Below are 20,765 nucleotides of genomic sequence, written 5' to 3' on the forward strand. Positions count from 1 at the left end.
CAAGTAAAAAACAAACTACACCACTAGATTCTATGGAAAAAATCGTATTTGAAAGTTTTTTAAACTCTTCAACTCTCCGACAACGGAAACACGGGGGTGTTCCCAAAATCGATAGTTTCGGATTTCACCCTGTATCTCAAAAATTAACCAATAATTCTGTTGGCGGCATCTTTAATTTCACAAAAAAATAGCACAGTGTCGCGTAAACCTCAACTTTCTATACAAAAAATTAACCGAGGTACCCCATAAAAGTGACGATACCCAGTACATATAACTTTCAGAATTTTGTGGTAGATTTTAGATGTGTTATTCTTTTTTGGAATGTAAATAATTACATCCGCTTTTTATACGAAAGGTGGATGTCTTTTATGGATAAGATAAATCACTCTTTCGTACACAAACGACGGGCTCAAAGTGAAAACTTCGAATATGATCGATGGTGTGGTGTTAGTATCGAAAAATTTTAAATTCTAGTCCATTTTCTTTCGCGATAGAATGTTCAGCAAAATGAAGCAATTAACATATTTTCGAAGTATTATCTTTTGGTAAAATTCTATAAAGGGTGGCTTGTTTGTTAGATTAATAGCAAAAGTAGTTTAGATTCATTTGTACTTTTAAAATTAGATGGTATTATAGACAGTAGATATGTTCAAATTCTGAGAAAAATTATTCTTTTTATAAATTTATAATTACTTTAGAATTAAGGTTTGCCTTTTTTTTTGACCTGGTCCAGTTTGTCTAACCATACTTACTAACTTCTGAACTAAACTTCTGCATAGTGAAATATTTGGGTACTCCCTTGACACTTTTCACAAACTTAGCCATAACAATTGCTGCCCTCTCGTTATTTTACATTACTGTTCTCTATTCTATAGTAAACATTTTTATTATTTTGACAAATACGTCACAATTACTAAAGGTGTGATCAAATAAAATAGGTGATAATTAGGCATAGAAATATTTTAGTTTTAGTTAGTTTCGAAAATATCTATATTGTGGTGTATTTTGATATTTAAAATATTTTATGATTAACCTGTAAAAAAGAGCATATTCCTCTTTTGCACAAACGCTCTTATTTTAAATAACGCACCCTGTACATTAAAACATTGTTTAATTGCTCGCAACTTTCCAGACATCTTCATACCGTTTCTGACATATTTTGAATTTTATATATATTAAACATTCATCGATTTTTCCAACTGAAGGTCTTTGTTATCTATTTGGGGTCGATTTCTTTATGGAACGTGATTTTTCCCAAATGAGAAATGTTTTAATTTTTGAAGAAATTATAGATTTCGAAATTGTAATAAAATATTTTAAAAAATTCCGATGGACAAAAACGGACGAAGAAACGAATACTAGAAAATTAAAACACAAATTATATGTTATGTAATATGTAATGTCAAGCAACTGCTAGGAATCTGATTTAATTATATGTACCATTAGTGTTTGTTCCTATATATTTCTTTTTATTAACGTGTATTAAAATTTTTGAATTAGAATAACAATGACAATAATAAAATAAATTCTTATAATAATAAACATTTGAAAGAAATTCTTTTAACAACGTTTACGTTAAATTTTTTTATGTTTGGTTTCCTCATGTTTGCTCTATAAGGAAATGAGTCGCAAATATATAATAGGCTTTCATTGGTAAAAATCAATAGATACGTTCGACATATCATTCAAAACATATCAGAAAGAATTCTTTTAAGAAAATGCCAGGAAATTTGTTTAGAAATGATCTGGAATGTATTACACATATTTGTCAATATGTTCAATTTGTGCAATGAACTAGACATTAGTCGACTGAGTGAAAATGAAGTTTCTGTTTATTTATAGAATTAAAATTTCATTAGTTGCACAAATTATTATTTGTATGTAAGTTTTTATTTGTAAAATAATAAATGTATACCATAAAGCACCTAACTAATTTTTTAAATGAAAATGGATGTGATTCCATATTTGAACGTAGTTTTTAGTTCTGATAAACTTTGTTTAATAACTTTTTTCGATAGTGTTAAATTTAAAGGTACTTCGCTCTTGAGTAAAAGTAAAACATATAATTAGCAATGGAAAAAATTAAAAATAAATCAAATCTAACATTGCAATCATTAAAATATTTGACAAATGAATGAAATGAATGAAAAAATAATATCTGGAAACAAAAATTGAGCTTTTCAAAATGATTAAATTACACACAAACATTTTTAAATAAATATCTAATACTAAGATTTGTGACCTTTAGATTTACTAACTTCATTGCATTTGAGAAAATTGTACTGGTATTCGTTCCCATTATGCTTCAGTTATTTCCCAAAGTTTTTGCTTGTTTTTTGTTTCATGCTTGCAATTTCATTTTTAAGGTGACTCCAAAGATTGCCAATCACATTGAGATCTGGAGATTGGGAAGACGACGAAACTAAATCAACAGCATTCTTATAAAAAAAAAACTGTTTCCCTTCGCGAGAAGCATGTTTTCGATCATTATCCTGTTGATACTTCCATATTAAGGGCACGTGATCCTCTGCAAATGGTAACATGACATCTCGAAGAAAAATTTTTCTGCTGACGTTTCGCCAATCATTAGCTTAACTGAAACTGTTCAATTCAGTTCAGTTCAAAATGTCAGCATGTGTGATTCAACAACAACCGGCGCAGGTGGAATCCATAAATAGTAATAAAGTAGCCTGTGGAAGTTCTTTAAAAAAAATATTAGGATCTTCCTTTAGCCAGTAAATTGGCCCTGCAAACTACCAAGAAAAGGCAGCCTACAACTTCAGACTACCCTCTCCATATTAAAAAGTTTTGATGGAATGTTTTGCTAATAGTTCCTGGAAGACCTATGAAATTATTTTTGTTCCATGACTCTATAGTATATTATGTCATTTCCTAATTTCCGTTTCACCATTGCAATTTAAATTATTCAAGTTAGATTGACAAATTCTCAATAAAATACAAAGGAAAATTATTAAATGATTTTAGCATACACTTAAATGTTCTTGTTTCCAAAGTCAACTCATCATTCATTAGCAATTACTCCGCTGTTCTATTTCATTGACGAAACAAATACTACCTTATTTCTGCTGAATGACTGATCCTTTTTGACATATTTATTTAAATATTTTTTTACTGAAAATTGGTATAATAAATCCAGAAACTCACCAAAATGTTTTCAGAAAAATATAAAGCAAACTTTCAACTTTTAAGTTTAAACTAAATTTAATATAAGAAAGTTGTTACATGTTCTCGAACATTTTGTATATATCACTAAGTGATATTTAGTGTAAATTAACCCAGAAACCTTTAATTCCATAACAAACTCGATACAAGCAATACAATTCACATTCAATTAAATGAAATGTTTTTATTTATTCCGGAAAGCAAATAATTTTTCAACTCAAAGCCGATTGCTCTGATATTATATTTAGTACAGTGATGGCCTTCTGCAAAAAAACATGGCCGAAATCTTGCTTAATTTAAATGGCGCTCGAATGTCATTCAACTTTTGTATTCCAGGTAAAAAACTTGAATAAAAATTTAAAATCTTAATTTGTAAAATAATAGAGGAATAAGAAAAGAAATTTTAAATTCTCAAAGTTGATAATCAAATTTAGCAGATTTCTTACAATCGTACTTCGTGTTCTTTTGTAATTTAAAATATAAGAACGCTGCAGGCCTCAAAATATATCAGAACGCTCTGGACTTTTAATCTTCTACTTTATTAATTTGTTTTTGGTAAAAAAAGCTGCGTTGGAGGTTGACGGTCGACGGAGACGAACCAGTTATGATATGATTGCGTCACGTGGATAAAACCCCATATACGTGCGAGAAATAACGCGGCATTACGTAACGTTAGAACCCCGCGAGGACGGAGCTCTTTGAGGTCACTTTAATTTATTATATTGCGAGGGATCTCCGGCAGCTTTATTAGATTTTTTATTACTTAACGTTTCAGCGAAATTGTCGTCGGTCACGACGGACAAATGAATATTTTTATTACGTTTCATCAAGAAGTTGCGTCGTCGATTAATTAGCTACTGCCCACGCCCGTCGCTTTTTCAATCGTTCGCAATAAGGATCCGCCCGTATTGGTTAATTTATGTTATGTGTGAAATTCGTTTACATCTTATCACATATTCCTTCAAATTCTCTTTGGTCATAAAAACATGCAAAGTATGCAAAATTTGTAGGTTTCAATGCAAAAAATCTCACAGCTTGGCGATACTTCGCGCATTACCAGTTTTCTCGTAAAATGAAACTTAAAAATTGTAAAAATGTCTATTATAGATTATCTAACAATATCTTACAACGCTTAGCTACAAACGCTATATAAAAGAAATTTGCTAACCTAAACAAATTAACAAAAATTATTTAAGAAGAGGTGCTTTAAGTCTAAGTCTGAGGCTCTCAGTTTCATTTAGATAAGACACTCGTAGATAGTGTATAACTTCACGTACTTCGTCTCTAATTTCGTGGGCAGGGTCTGTTTTATTTTTATACACTAGATTCTTAAGAGTACTCCATAAAAAATGTCCAGTGAAGTTAGCTTTGGGCTCCTTAGGCGAATCACTCTGTTGATCCATTTCCTATATTGTGCATTTTGATAGCTTTCTATGGCAGGACTATATCGGACTTGCTGTCAACTTCAATTTGTCTGTTTTTCCGCTGCTATTGAATCACAAACTAAATGTTGAGTATTGCACAGCAATTACAGATATCGCTGAAAATTTAAATTCCCTTTAAAAAAAAACTGGATGTTTTTTGGAAAATTTCTGTTCATAAAAATATTGCATTGACACTTAGAACCTGTAGGGTTACCATTTGTTATTATTATTATTATTATTATTATTATTATTATTATTATTATTATCATTATTATTATTATCATTATTATTATTATCATTATTATTATTATCATTATTATTATTATTTATTATTATTAGAACTAAATATAACATAGTACACGAGGTTTTGCACTTGAAAAAAATGAGAAAACTGATCGTGCGCGAAGTATACAACACTGCAATATTGTTTTCATTGAAAAATGTAAGTTTTGTAAACGAGTCACCCTGTATACATGAAATATAATCAATGAAAAGTCCAAATTAACCCAAGCAACTGTTATATTTAACTCCTTGTATATTCCTTCTGCCAATTCTATTGTGTATTCCCTACTCTCTTTCATTAAAGTTCCTGAACCAGATGTCCGACAAGAATTGTCGTTCAAAAAGTGGTCTTTCGTCCCTGGCGGTGGTTCATATACTTCGAGAAATAATCCAGACAAGACAGAACAGGTAATCGCTTACAACTATGTATGACTGAATTTCATTCGCTTTCGAGATATTGACAAAAATAAATGATTTTTTAACATGATAAGACAAGATAAGAACTTAAGCTTTAATTTGTTGTGATAGCTATTGTAATTCTTTGCCGAAATTCCACGAAATTATTACAATGAGTTTTGAGCACCTGATTTTCTATGTGCCCCAAGAAAAAAAACATTAGTGTCAACTGATACTTGCTCCATGCTAGCCCAATGGATATTTCATATTTTGAAAGAATGTGTTTGACCCACACGACATCTTGGTGCCATATTAATATGTGCTGCGGAACCAAAGTTTGTGTGTATGACATCACACCAAACATTCACCGGCTGATTCATTTGGGGGTTTTATTTGAGCTATTTGTCTAGGAATATTTGTAGATCAGTATCACGTATTTTGTTTATTACAGCCCTTTTTCTTGTGAACAAACTTCCATCGGATCCTACGCCTTCTCGCAATTGCGAATTTTAAATACGGATTTGAAGCTCATCGTATCTTACTTAAAATTTCGAAAACAGTGTGTCTCTTATCAGAGTGTGGTTTCAACCCTCAACAACGTAGAATTTGGGATCCCTCAGGGTTCAGTTGTTACTTGTCCTCCACATTAATGATATTAATTTATTCATCTCCCCATTCAAGTGTGTACGAGCAACTCGAAAAATCGGCAAATAGCCTAAAACTGAACCTTGACAGAACCCAGCACCTAACCAACTTAAGCAACTGATCAGTAAGTGATGATAGGCTTACTTGTTATTATAATCACAGACTAAGTTGAACAAAACACATCAACAAATTAAAATGCAAACTTGGTGCAGATCTTTTTGTCTTGCGACGGCTCATTTCAGCTACGGTGCAATTTGCTGGCACGTTTTTCCCGCAATTTTTACATTACCGGCTACCCAGATCATTGTTAACCATGATTTAAAAAGTTCCGTATCATGCTATTACCCTGTGTGTGGGTGTATCAACAGCTTGTCGATATTCACAACAATCTTAACTAACTGAGACCACAACTAAAATTAAAAATATCGAGAGACAATAAGTCTTCATTACGACTTATATTGCTTTTATACTTTTTTTTACTTCGTTTGTATTTTTATTTGGTTTTTTGTTTTTTATACTTTATCACGGTATTTAAATTTACGGATCTGCTAATCTAATTTATATTGTAGTTTCAGTCATGCTCATCGATTGCTCTGTCTCTCACAATATTTTGAATTTCATCTTCATGAAGCTTTTCATCCTTCGTTCTCAGTAGAAGCCCATGCCATAAGAGATGTCTTTTCAAAGAAAGTAAATTTCTGCTGTATCTATGCTGCTTTTCATGTCGTTCTGCGCCGTATGTCAAGATAGGTTCAACTACAGTTCTATATATTTTTATCTGTGTGTCAACTTGTTAGACCACTTTCGGTGGATAATCGACAATTGAAGATTTGGTTTGCTTCCTTTCCTGGCTGTATTCAATTTTTAATATGCTCTTTTGTTGTGCGTTCTTCAATTAAAGTATTTTATATGTTCCTTTTCGTCTTTTTCTCCCACTTTCAGATCTTCATATTGGGTCTTTAGCTTTTTAACCTTGGTAGTTAGCAAAATACAGCTAGCGAGACATTACTCATCTATTCTTATCTTTTTTTCAGCTCCAGTTCTGCAACGTTTCGTGAATGAATATTTTAAAAAGTGTAGGACATAAGCTACAGCCTTGCTTCAGACCTTTGTTAATCCAGAAACGATTTGATCTCTTCTTGCCAACTTTTACTGCACTCTGGGCATTTTTATATAGGTTCAAGATAGCTTTTACTTCCTCTGTAGCTTTGGCATTTCTATTTATCGATTTTTTTAAATACACAGCTGATTGAATGATTATTGAATTACTGAGTAACTCACATGTTTAATTAGTCTTTCTGCATTTTTTTTTACTTCTTTGATTTAATTTCTCACTTTAACTTCATATATGTCTATGTTTCAATCTTTTTTTGATATTAGTCTTAGTATGCCACGTTCAGCCGTGTACCATTCCGTACTTATACTTTTAAATCATTGTTCAATAGAACCTCTTTTGTAGCTGCGTGAATATACATGTTTAACTCGTTGTATAGATCTTTTACGTTTTATTCTTCACTTGTCAATAGTTTATATAAGTACCAAACAGATTCGCTGTAGAAACCTTCCAAGTTAAATTTGCGTTCTCGAAATATTCCAAAAATGTTGCTTGACGTATTGGTATTGCCATCTCTTAATGGTGATCTGAGTCGCATTCTGGCCAACGATAAACTTCCACTTCTAGAGCATCTATTTTGGAAAACTGTCGCTGTATAACATAATTTACTAGTGAAGCAATTTGTCTGGTTGATTCTTTCCACGTAAATTTGTGTATGTAACCAGAAACGGTTGATTATCTTTAATGACATTCCATATCCCCTTATTCTACAAATTTGAGTACAACACTGATGTTTTCCCCGATAGTGTGGAAATATATATAGAGAAAGGTATTGGTTTGAGTAATAAGGAAAGCAGTGATATAGTAAAAAGGGAAATTAACAACTCCTATTTAGAACCATGTGTAACATTTTTGCGGTGATATTGTAGGGTATTGGCTAAATAGTAACATACCAAAACCTACAATATGTGTCGTTTTCTCACTTTCTCTCTTTTAGTATTTTGTTTAATAAGTTCGTGAGTTTTAATGTAACTAGATGCGTGATACTTCTCAAAACATTGCAATTTTTATTATCTCTTATCACTCAGTTGATCCTGTAGACACAAAACCTGCAAAGGCCCAAGTTTATTGACTTTTTACGTAAAATCCAGTGACGTACTAAAAAGTAATTTGCATGTATTAATTTTCGAGATGTAATCAAAACCAATATTTACTACAATGTGTTAGATGAGTTCCCATAAGAAAATAATTTGTTTGGCAGTCTTGTCCTGAATTTTTTGCGCCACTGACATCGGCAAAAAAATTATAACTACTTTTTGGTCTGTGACAAATTTAAAATTATTAACGAAACTATTGGAAAAAACACTAGAATGCTTAGTAACATTTTGTATATTATTTTTAAGTTTTTTTATGTGTAGTGAATATATTTCTTACTTCTTAATCTTGAAATTTAGCTCGCGCTGTAGATCGGATATATTATTTATATTATCAATTAGTATGCTCGCCACACTACGCTTATGGAGGAAAAGAAGGTTTATTTCGATGTGAAAAATATATCCCTAAAATTTTGAAACATCTTATATATAATCTAAGACCAAACATATTTCGCGTCGTAATTAAGTGTTAAAGTTTCGCTAATATTTTAAGGGCGCTTAAAACGGTGACAAGTTCGTCGGAGCTGGTAGAAAGCTGAAAGCTTTGTTTTAATCAACGCGAAGGTCCGCGGAAACTGTAAAGTGCACAAATGGGCATTGGCCAAAAACTGTTCCTTTGTTAAATGAAACTTCCGGGTTACACTTCGATAGCTCGAGAACTGTGATAAGGGCCGTTAAGTTACAGCTACAAGAGAATGACGACTGCGTGTATCCAACTAGTCATCATTACGCCGAAGCATTTCCTTACCCTATTTGTGAGGGGTAATTTATTGCTTTGAGATCGAGACTCTTCCGCAAGAAGTTCTTTAATCAGATAATAAGCGCAATATTGTTTAATTTCAACATTTTATAAACTTTAAATTGAATAGCAAACCTTATCCTGAATCGCACAGAATTTCGCAAGAGAATAAATATGTTTGCAAAGTTGATAATAACTATTTAATTAAATATTAATGATAATTAATAATAATATATTCCTAGTATTCTATATAGGATGTCCAAATATTTGTCCTAGCGCAAGATGTTAAATACAAAAGCTATAGATGAGACTAAAAGAAACAGTTGAAAATAAATAGGTTTGCTCATAAATATGTGGTAAATGGAACACCATGTATAATATGCCATTATTAGATACTTCCTTTTACACTTAATTGCCCATTGTAGGTTTGTTATGGTCTATACTGAGTGTTTTTGTTATGTTTGTTTGTTTTGTTATTTTATTAAACATAGTATTTTTTGAGGTATACACATTTTGACGAGCGAAATACTGAAAATTTTTGAACCCTACGAAAATATCACAAAAGTTTGAGAACAGAATAAATATAACATAATATAATAAGAAATATAATTCTTCCATATAATAGCAAATGTTTATACACAATGTAATGAGTAAATAATTTATTAAATCAGAGATTTAATCAAAAATTATGAACTGTGCAAATTTGAAGAAACAATTTAAACAGTATTTTACGCTTGGGATAATATTGAAAATACAATATTAACATTACTAATAGTTCCAGAAAAAAAAAAGAACTACGAAAAAACTGTAAATTAAAAAAAAAAGTTTAAATAAGTCACACTTTACTTATTAGTCGAAACGATTGGGCAGTATTTGCTAGCATTTCATGACTAACATTTTGCTTCTTATCCTCTGTTTTATGCCCTCTTTTGTGGTGGTGGAAATTTTATACATCTGGCCTTTAATATAATAAAAAGCATAAATGCCTGTACTACATTACAAAATTGTTCGCATAATAAAATTACAGCTCTCCGAAATGGCGTTAAAAACACAGGGTCAAAATTCCGAAAACACTAGGTCTAGACCATGACTGCTGCAATTATATACGTGATGTTCCATTAAAAAAAAAGCTTTTTCTCCCAAATATTTATGAATCTTCTTGTATATTTGAAAATAATTTTAAATAGTTTCTTTTGGTCTAATCTATAACTTTTGTATTTAATATTTTTTCCAAAACAAATAATAAATTAGAATGGAATGAAATACTATTTGGACATCCTGTATAATATATAAACGTGGAGAAACGCCTCTAAAGGAGCCACATACCCTAAAAGAAGAAAGAATAGTTTTTATTATGTCTGAAACAGGTTAAGAGAAAGTTTTATCATCTGAGCCTTTCAGTAATTTTGGCAGGCTGAATCTGTCAAATATAATTAATTAATTAATTTTTGAAGGATCCTTGTAACAAAACTACAACAACTGCAACAACTTTTTTGTGGGATAACTTTTGGATTGACATTTACCTTATTTTCTTGTTGCTGTCTGCTATTTTTTTAAAATTTGGTTTTTTAAGCATTTTCAAAACAGAGAAAATTTCATTTACTGTTATTGGGTACCGCTGTAGAATCGTTTAGTGGACCTCAGGCGCAAGGGAAATTTTGATTACAAGAGAACACTAAAGAGAACTGACAAAAATCTTCATATAGCAAATTTCAACAATGTTCCTAAAATAATTTTACATTACTGAATGATGTTTCAATTTCTTCATATCAACATTTAAATTAAAGTTTTGCCCATTTTGTGACATAGGTAAATTAATTTTCAATTTGGTAGACTGGCCCAAATTACAAGGAGGACCGTGTTACCACCATCTAAAAGTACAGAATTTAAGACCCAATGAATTTTCAAATCTTTTAGAATTTTGCCAATGGATACACAATCATCATGAAATTTTGGACAAAATTTTATGGTCTTACAAGGCAACATTTTCACACTTTTAAGAGTTACAGCGCACACTACTGGAATAATGACAATATGCGGGTTGTTCGAAGAACAAACTTCCAAAATAATTTAATTAATACAAATAAATTAATTTCTTTAAATAATCGGGCCGAATTTTTAGAGAATATTCCCCTACTCATTTGGCCATGTTCTTTCAGCAGGTCATTTTGAATAGAAACTGGTTAGATGAAAATTTTGAAAACAAGCGGATAAGTCGAGATGGTCCAGTAAATTGGCCAGTTCGGTCACTTGACCTAAACCCACTAGATCTGTGGGGTAATGTGTGTAACTCTATATTTGACAGAGAAGATTTACTAAAGTGAATTAATGATGCTAGAAATCAAATTATTAACAATCGTTTTGACATGCTTCGTGCATCTCAAAATACTGAAATAAAATAGCGACTACGTATTCGAAATAATGGAAATGTGTTTGAGAACTTAATGTAAATTAGTGTTGTTTTCATTGGTAGCCGTTCAATACGGAATTGAATCAATTAGATTTACTTGTGATTGATATTTTATTTTTTCAAATGAAAATCAACAAACCTATTAATCAGGTTTTAAGGCTTGCTTTTCAATTTTTGATTAATTAAAAAGCGTATTTTTGAAATTTATTTTGCTTGCAAACATGGCAATATCGATCTGGTGTAGCCTTTTCTTGAAATGGAAAATAACTTTTCCGATCTTATAAGAAAAAATGTAAAAGTCAACCCACAAAAAGTTATTACGGAAATTTTAGAATCAGGTTGAGGCGGAAATATTAATAAGAAATAATTTAGTAGGTTTCTCGACATTTATTTGCATAGAAAACTAGGAATAATTCTGGACGTAGAATATACTGTTGGACCATTAATTTGCGGACACCCTGCATATTTTTGATTTAAAACAGTTTGGACCAGTATTTTTCAAAATTAACTAAAAAAAATTATGGAAAAATAGAAACGCATCATAATGGGGAAGGCCACGAATGTCAAAAGTTAGTCCCAATACCCACTCCAGATAAGATTTTAATAGAGCTCGACACTCGTTCTGTTGAAAACTAGAAAACTTTTATGGAGTACTTTAAAGAAATATGGATTTTGTCAGGAAAAAGCATAACAGTAAAGGACTTTTACGGGAAAGCTATGAAAGCTAAGACAGCACCGGAGAGACCAGAAAGGAATATTTTATCTTTATGAAACGTGGTTTAACGAAGGTTATATAGTATCAAAAATATAACCAGTGCACATTAACAGAATAGATTGTCATTACCTGAAAAAATTGCTTCCTTTAATTTTGCATATGAGAGAGCGGGAAATTTTCCACATAGGCATTTAAAACATGCTCCATCTTTATTTAAAGCTTTAACGTACTGCTTCATCAGTCCTAATTAAATATGCAACGGTGGTACGAGAATTTTTTGTGGATCAATAAAACTATCGTGAGAATATTTTTTGATCCTGGAGTTACCTTTTTGGTAAGTTCCTTTTCACCTAAGGTTGGTCTCTGTTTCTACTGTCCAACTCACCCAAGGAACAGGGCAGGGGTACTCCATATAACCCAGTAGAAATCCCAAAATTTTACAGTCAATACAAATCATCGAACTATAATTCTGGTATATGATTTTCTCAAGCAGATTGCTCCCAAACCCGTGCGGAAGGAAAGAAGGAAGTATTCTCGGTCCCATCGTTTATAGTATATTTCATAATGCATCCAATTCTATAGCCCTGTCATTCTGTAATGATGACATTTGAGAAGATTTAACGGAACGTATGAAACCCAGAATGCAAATTCATGCAAAAACTTAGGTCTTCTGAATTTAATATTTATGCTAGAAACTAATTTAACATATGCAACGAAAAGTTTATTTGTGCCGAAGAAATTTAAGTGTCAAAGAATGTGCATGAATATCATCCAAGCCAAATTTCTAGTCGATGGGATTGTTAAAGTGGCCATAAAGTTTCGTAATAAAAAAATGCTATTGAACTAGAAATGTCACCCAGGTGGAAAGTGCTCTAATAAATACAAACTCTAAGATTTGAGTTTTTTTAAATCTGATAGGAGAAGCACTTTTTCAAAAATTCTTTTTTATGAACAGGTATTTTTAACAAACATTGTATACGAATATTTATGTTATGAACATCAAGCCATATATTATTATATATTATTAGGAGCTCTTTTCTGCATTATTTATACAGAAGATATGGCGGGTTGCTTTGGTAATTGATAATGAAGTCAGATTTCGTACAGAGGTTTCCAAAATTCTCCAAAAGACTTATAATAATAATAATAATAATAATCTCCGCAACATCTATAAATATATCTAAATTACTGTATTTTTTTCTATGGAACCCGATAGGATTTTCCGACAAAATATAAATTACAAAAAGTACACAATTACTGTATTCGATTTATTTATAACCTTAAACGAAGAGATCATATAAGTCCTAAACTTCACGAATTAAAATGATTAAATATATCGAGCCGAATAGAATTAAATTTTACATGTTTTTTTCACGGACTACTTAGAACTGAATGCCCCTCATATTTGTTGGAAAAACTGTCTTGTGGAAATCGCATCCATTTCCGTAGAACCTGCTTCAATTTTCAGTATGAAATACGTAAAATAAGGAGTCCATGACTGAAAGCTACTTCTCATTACATCTGTTAGACTACTTAATAAATATCCTCAGATCAGCCAATCACACATTGCGCTTTTAAATTTCATTTAAAGAAATACCTCTTACTAGAAACTTAATCAGTTCTCTTTATTTTAATATTGTGTTTTTATCGTTTTTTTTTTTCGATTTATTGCTGGATTCATATCTTGTATGTAAAATTGGTATACTAAATGAAGTTTGCATTGTCTTGTTACATACTCGGTTAAGTTAACAGCTCAGCTGACCTTCGCCAGGCTTAAAATAAGGTTTTATTTATTTATTCATTTATATTAGTTGTTCATAAAGATAGGGAGGACATTTTGGCCTAATTATTTTGGAATACAGATATACCGCATGCAAAGCACCGCACAATGGTAAGCAATCCCAACCCGTCAAGCTCGTAGGAAACTCTTTGCCTTCGCCGAATTCCGAATGTTAGCCTTATACAAGAATTGTGGACTTTTTTTTGTAATAACTTTAACTCTAAAAATACTCTCTGTATACATAAAGTTAAACAATCCCATCGACTAGAAATTTGGCTTGGATGATATTCATGCACATTCTTTGACACTTAAATTTCTTCGGCACAAATAAACTTTTCGTTGCATATGTTAAATTAGTTTCTAGCATAAAGTTGATTTAGTATTCTATGTGTGGTAGGTAATTTATCTGTGTCACCCTTTCAAGCGTATCAATGTATTTTAAATTTAATGTTGAACTATTTTTTCAAAGTGTTTGATTGCTTGCTAAAATCATCCTATATTTTAATATGTTGGAACCTTCATAATCCACAGAGTTTTGAATTTTGTTACTATCTAAATCATGTGCTGGTTAGCTTCTTAATAGTAGCTCTCCCATTATGACCTTGCAGAATACTGGGCGCTCCAAAAAGGCACTTCTCCTGCTCTTCTGCTTTTAACTATGAACTTATACGCTTCATCACCATATCAATTAAATCATTTCAATCGTCATATTTTTATCTTTGGAATTAAACTCATTTCCTATACGGTGTCTGCTTTTACCTTCCTCTACGGGAACTATTAAATTTTGCTTCTCTCCAATAGACATTACGTCCAACCTACGTAAACGTTGATAATCCACGGGTTTTCTATTAACCACTATACTTTTGGAATTTTGAACTTTTTCTACTAACTCCGAGTATCGTGGCTATTCCATCCAAGCGTTGGGTGAAACGATGCTTGATATCACTTACGTCAACTGTTAACAACTGTTCCTGCAGTTCTTTTTTTATGGAAAAATCACCAACACTTAACAAACAAAAGTCCAAACTCAACGTAAGGTACACAACAATAAATACAAAAAAACATTGAAAACGTTCTGGAAATTTGGCAAGCCCAAGCTACCAAAAATGTTGTAATAGCACTATCTATATTGATCGGTCAATGTGAGCAATTACCATAAAGAATCGCAAATTTGTTAAATTATTGATACTGCCCTGGATAATCAAATTATCCGCAACATATTAAAATATTAAAAAAGAAATAAAAAATATTTACTGCAAAGCAAATTTTGATAGTTTGTTAAGTTCTATGGTTAGATCGGGTTTGACATTTCTATACACACAATACCTTTACTATAAACCGAACGGTCTGGTGCCGAGTTGAAATTGTTAACTCACCTTTACTTTTTTATCAATGGGAGGCTTTTCTAAAAAGTTTGTAGATGAAACGCCTTCGGTCCGTGGCATTTCTATGTACGTATCTGCATCCTTCAGCCTGTTCAGAGGCATCTCCCCTTCCGTCTTTTCCTCTTCTTCATTTTCTAACCCGCTCTCTGAAACAACAAAAAATATATTTAATTTAATTTAATTTGTTGAATGATAAAGTACCTGATTGCCCAAGAAATGAAATTTTCTTATTTCTTGTTGGCAAAGATTTAAATAAAAAAACAAATAGAGAGGAATGTAAATGAACTATCACATATTAAACATATAAAAAAGTATACAACTCGGAGTCACAAAAGATTTCCCGTGGTTTTCTCAAAAATGGGTCAACTGTTTCTAACTTGTATGACATATATATTGCAAAAATCTTAGATAACAAAGCACGTTGATATAATACACCGACTTTGCTAAGGCTTTTGATAAAGTTCATTGGAAAATTTATTTAATGAATTCGGATTTCACCTTAGATTGGTTAAGTTTTTTCAATCATATCTGCCTAACATCAAAACAACATTGGTTTTGCGGAGTTATACTTCCCAATCATTTATAGGTATATATATATATATATATATATATATATATATATATATATATATATATATATATATATATATATATATATATATATATATATATATATATATATATATATATATGGTTTTCCTCAGGGCTCTAATCAGGGGCTACTACTGTTTATCGTATCGTCTAGTCAGGAACGAGAATGGCTGTATAATGCTTCAAGAACATTTGAATGGAATTCCGAAATAAATTGAAATTTAATATTTTAAGTGCTGGGTTTTAAGCTTCAGTGAGGAAAAGAATTTAACAATCGTTAATAGTTTATCGATTAAAACACATGTAAATTGTATAACAAAAAAATGGACAGGTTCGTTGTAAGACACTGTAGCGGCTTTACAAATTTAGACTGTATTAAGCAGCTATATATAGCATATATCAGAAGCATTTTGCAATACGCCAGCGTAATATGTAGTCCATGTTAAAAAGTACATAAGTATGCTGTTGAAAAAGTACAGAATAAATTTCGGAGATAGTTTGACAAAACAAAAGAAATATTTTATAAATAATTTATCTATACAAAATAGTTCATAGAAAAATAGTAATAGTAATATTCCAGTTTACAGAACTAGAAAGCCCCAAACTAACAATTATAGTACCGCACCAATCAATGTAATGTGTATACTAGTTAGTAATAATCAGAATGCGTTTTCTATTTTAATGTAGCTATATCTCAACTGTGCAAAACACTGCTGTTGATATGTTATTAGCAAGTAACCTAGTTTTATTTTTTAAACTATGTTATATATACTCCCGTGTGTATGGGTCAGAGGTGTGCTGTCGAAGGTCGCGCTATACTTAGATTGTATTAGACCTGTCGCGTTTGTAAGCCAATAAATACATATTATTTAAATAAAAAATATGTAAAATTAGAATAAAATTTGCTTACAGCTATACAGTATATTTATTCATATAATTGGTCTACTTTTCTAGCAGCAAATGTTATAGTTTTTTGGACAAAGAACAAAGCATATCAGATGAGCTTTCGACATATTCAAGTACAGCTGATTACTATTCATTTAACTAATGTAATATTTATTTTTTGATATTTTCAGTTATTGTTGTAGAAACACAGTTGTGGCAAAAGCAAATAAAGTATATTGGCGAATTTCAAGATAAGTGAGTCCCAAATCGAATCCATGGGAGAAGAATGCCGTTTGCAATACAATAGAATTCAAGACAATACATTGTACAGAAAAAGTCATTCATAATACTAACCTAAAACAAAAAAATATTAGCGGGCCGTAACATACAATTTGTAATTAATGTTCTACATTATGATTAAAAAAGCGTTGACTTCTTTATATTATTTGGCAAATTATTCCAAAGTAATGGGAGGTTGTTTTTAAATTTAATTTTTAATATATTTATATTCTTTTGTGATGAAATATCACAAGCGTAGTTTTAGATGGATTTAGGTAAAGAGAGTGATCAAATAACAAACTACTAGTTTTTTATTCAAGTTATATTGCCAAATGGGTGCACTGCGGACGTGTTCTTTGATACTCCGAAATAAATCGTATTTATAGTATTTTACAAAATAAAAACAATACAAAAAGTGTGATGGGTGAACATAGTGGTGAATACCATTGATTGAGCAAGAAAAAATACGTTGTTTTTCTCTCGACGATTTTAATATTACAAGTGAAATAAATAAAAGTTTATGCGAGCAACAAAAACAATCTGGGATAAAATCATCAGATAAAAGCCATGGTTCAGATAAAATGAATAAAAAGGCCGGACAATCGAACGACGAAGACATTATGGATTATGATGAAATATTCACGCTAAAAAATAAAATAATGCGGACGCCACCTTTGGACAAAGGCCCTAACATTGTCAAAAATCAAAGCGAAAATTCAGAAAATATAGAAAATAATAAAAATAAAAGGCCACGATCGGATGGAAGTCCAGAAGTAGAAATTGAGTTTAAAAAACAATGAAATCAATTTACCCAAAACATACAGAAATAATATACAAATAATAGCACTTATATTGGGAGTTTACGAACATATAGAGAATCTAAGGTCGGCAACTAGTAAAGAGACAGAAAATGGAGATCCCATATTTTCTAAGGACGACCGAGAATTAGTCAGAAAAGCACAGATTAATATACAAATAATTATTAGCCTTATGGCGTACAGACTTGGTAATAAAGAAAAAGGAGAAATTGTAACAGACCAAAAAAATGTGACAATATTCCCAGTAGGACATATGCTACAGTCTTGCAACCCGAACAAGAAAAGCAAATGCCAGGTCTATTAACAAACAAGGAAACAACAAAAAAGTTAGAGACAGTAATTAGAGTGCATAACGTATCAGATCCAAAAGAAACAGCCAAAATACTAAAAAAGGAACTCACTTTCAAAGAAACGGAGGGGCTTGTAAGAACGTAAGATATTTGAAAAGTGGAGCAATATTGGTTTTAAATTGTAATGAGTCTCAACGCGAAAAATTAAAACTAGCATTGGAAAATAAAACCAATATGAACGTGAAAGAAATTGCTTGCCATAATCCAATGTTTGTTATTACAGGGATTCAAAAAGGATTCTCGGACAGAGAATTCCTCTAGGAACTAATTACACTTAACCAAGACATTGAAACTGAACTATCGTGCATAAATATTATTAATAATATAAAAATAATTGCTAAAAAGGATTGTCGGAATCCAGTCAAAGAGAACTGGATTTTGCAAGCACAACCTGATATTGCAAAACGGTTTTTAAAAAAAAGGGTAGTCAATTTTGATCTCGTCAAAGTGTACATTCAAGAACATGTAAATTTAGCCTTGCGTTTTAACTGCTCTGGATTCGAATACGTAGCAAGATACTGCAAGCCAAAACCATGCTGTCACCAATGTGGTGGTGAACACGCTGGAAAGGATTGCGTCTGGCCCGAACTGATATGTCCAAACTGTTTAAAAATGAAATTCAAAAGGGAAGACAGTCACCATTCGGCAAGAGACCTTAATTGCCCTGTATATCAGAGAAAATTAGCTTTCTACAAAAATAAAATTAACTACTCTAATAATTTTTTATAAAACTGAAAGCTAACCACACACCTACTGGTGTAACTGATAGAAACAAAAAGATAAAAAGTTTAACATTGTGCAGTATAACTCACCAAAATGTTCAGAAACTAGGGAATGCAACTAACAGAATGAACATTATGCTAGAAGAACATCCCGAATGTAGAGCTTTATGTAATACTGGACACTGGAAAGCAGAACATGAAATAAAGCAATTGGGAGTTAAAAACTTTAAGCTGGCGTCTATATTTTGTCGACAGGAAACATGGCGGTGTAGCGATATATGTGCATGTGCAGTGTACAGACCACCCTCCGGAGATATAAAAACATTTTTTGGTAAAATAGACCAGGTAATATCTCCAATATTTAACGAAAATAAACGTATTTTTGTGACTGGTGATTTTAACATTGAAACTCTGCAAAATAATAAAGTTTGGACTGAGTTCGTAACATTGATGAATTATTTCGATTTATCTCGGACTGTGTTTCAAAATACTCGAATAACTTCTACTTCAGGAAGTTTTATTGACAATATCTTTACTAAGTCAGATTCGGTTAAAACAATTGTATTAGAATATTACATTCCTGATCACGCGGCACAAAAAAATATTTTTGAAACACAGTCAAAAACTCCTGAGCTCCCGGTGTATACACGTGTTTTCTCACAGGGAGGGAGGGATGATTTTCTGTGTGAACTAAAAAGCCAAGACTGGACTGTGTTATGCGAATGTAACAAAAAAGATGTAAATAAGCAGTGGTCAATATTTATAAGTATGTATAAAATTATTTTTAATATGAAATTCCCTTTTAGACTAATATCACATAGCTTCAAAAAAGCTAAAACAAATCCGGAATTACAGGAAATTAAAAAAAGGCTAGACATTCTCTTAACCGTAAGTAACAATAATAATAAATATAAAGATGCTTACAAGCATACAAAAAAAGAATACGACAGTAAGCTAAAATATATTCAAACAAATAGCTATCAAGACCAAGTTATGAAATCTGATAATAAAATGAAATGTATGTATGTATAGCTAACAAATATAATAAAAATCTAACATCAATAGTCCCAAATATTCTTAAAAACATAAAACAAAATCCGTACCAATTCAGTGTAATACCTAATAACCAGTCAATGTACCTAAAACCTGTCACTCCTAAAGATATTCGTCAGCTAGGTTCTGAAATAAAAAATAAACATAGCAGTGGCATATACGAAATACCAACTAATATTATTAAAAATTTTGTAAATGAGTTAAAAGATATAGACGGGTTGAAAAAATCACTAGTGAAACCATTATTTAAGAAGGGTTTATTGCCTGGATTCTCCAAACTCTTTGAGCTGGCTACGTATAAACCCCTAATTAACTTCCTAACAAATTGTAGGTTACTACACAATAATCAACATGGGGTTTTAAAAGGAAAATCGACTCAAACAGCAATCTTCCAATTTATTAAAATAGTGTTGCAATTTTTTGAAAAAAGAGAAGTACCAACGGGGATATTTTGGATCTAACCAAGGCCTATGACTGTCTGGACAGAGATTTATTGTTAAAGAAATTGGAAAGATATGGGGTTAGGGGTAATGCACTGAAGTGGTTACAATCCTACCGGAATGGGCTAATGCAGGTAGTGACAGTTACTAAAAATGATGAACCCAGTAAATCCGACATTCTAACTAACTCATATGAAATCGTCCAGGGTAGTATTTTAGGGCCACTTTTGTTTGTCATTTTCATAAATGATCTGTATATTGAAGCAGAACACCCCTGTCACACAATAGTTAATTATGCGGCCGACACAAATTTGATAACTGGCACCAAAAGCATGGCAGAATTGTTAAGCGATTGCGGTAGTTTTTTCGTACAGGTAAAACAATGGTTTAATCAAAATAAACTAATTCTTAATACAAATAAAACGAACATGATAATCTTCAAAACAAAAAAATCAAAATT

The 20,765-nt window shown here is 31.4% G+C and overlaps 1 protein-coding gene across 1 annotated transcript in view; it reads right to left on the bottom strand.

Moving 5' to 3' along the window:
- Window positions 1-15,195, bottom strand: part of LOC132704523 (transient receptor potential-gamma protein) — a 94,266-nt gene extending 79,071 nt beyond the window's left edge. Inside the window, exon 1 of the mRNA XM_060674551.1 lies at window positions 15,159-15,195. The gene's annotated coding sequence lies outside the window, so the exon portion shown is untranslated. The remainder of the gene's footprint in view (window positions 1-15,158) is intronic.
- Window positions 15,196-20,765: the final 5,570 nt, after the last annotated feature.

The sequence above is a fragment of the Cylas formicarius genome, unplaced genomic scaffold, assembly GCF_029955315.1.
Source record: "Cylas formicarius isolate icCylForm1 unplaced genomic scaffold, icCylForm1.1 PGA_scaffold_7__23_contigs__length_41026272, whole genome shotgun sequence".
NCBI classification, from domain to species: Eukaryota; Metazoa; Arthropoda; class Insecta; order Coleoptera; family Brentidae; genus Cylas; species Cylas formicarius.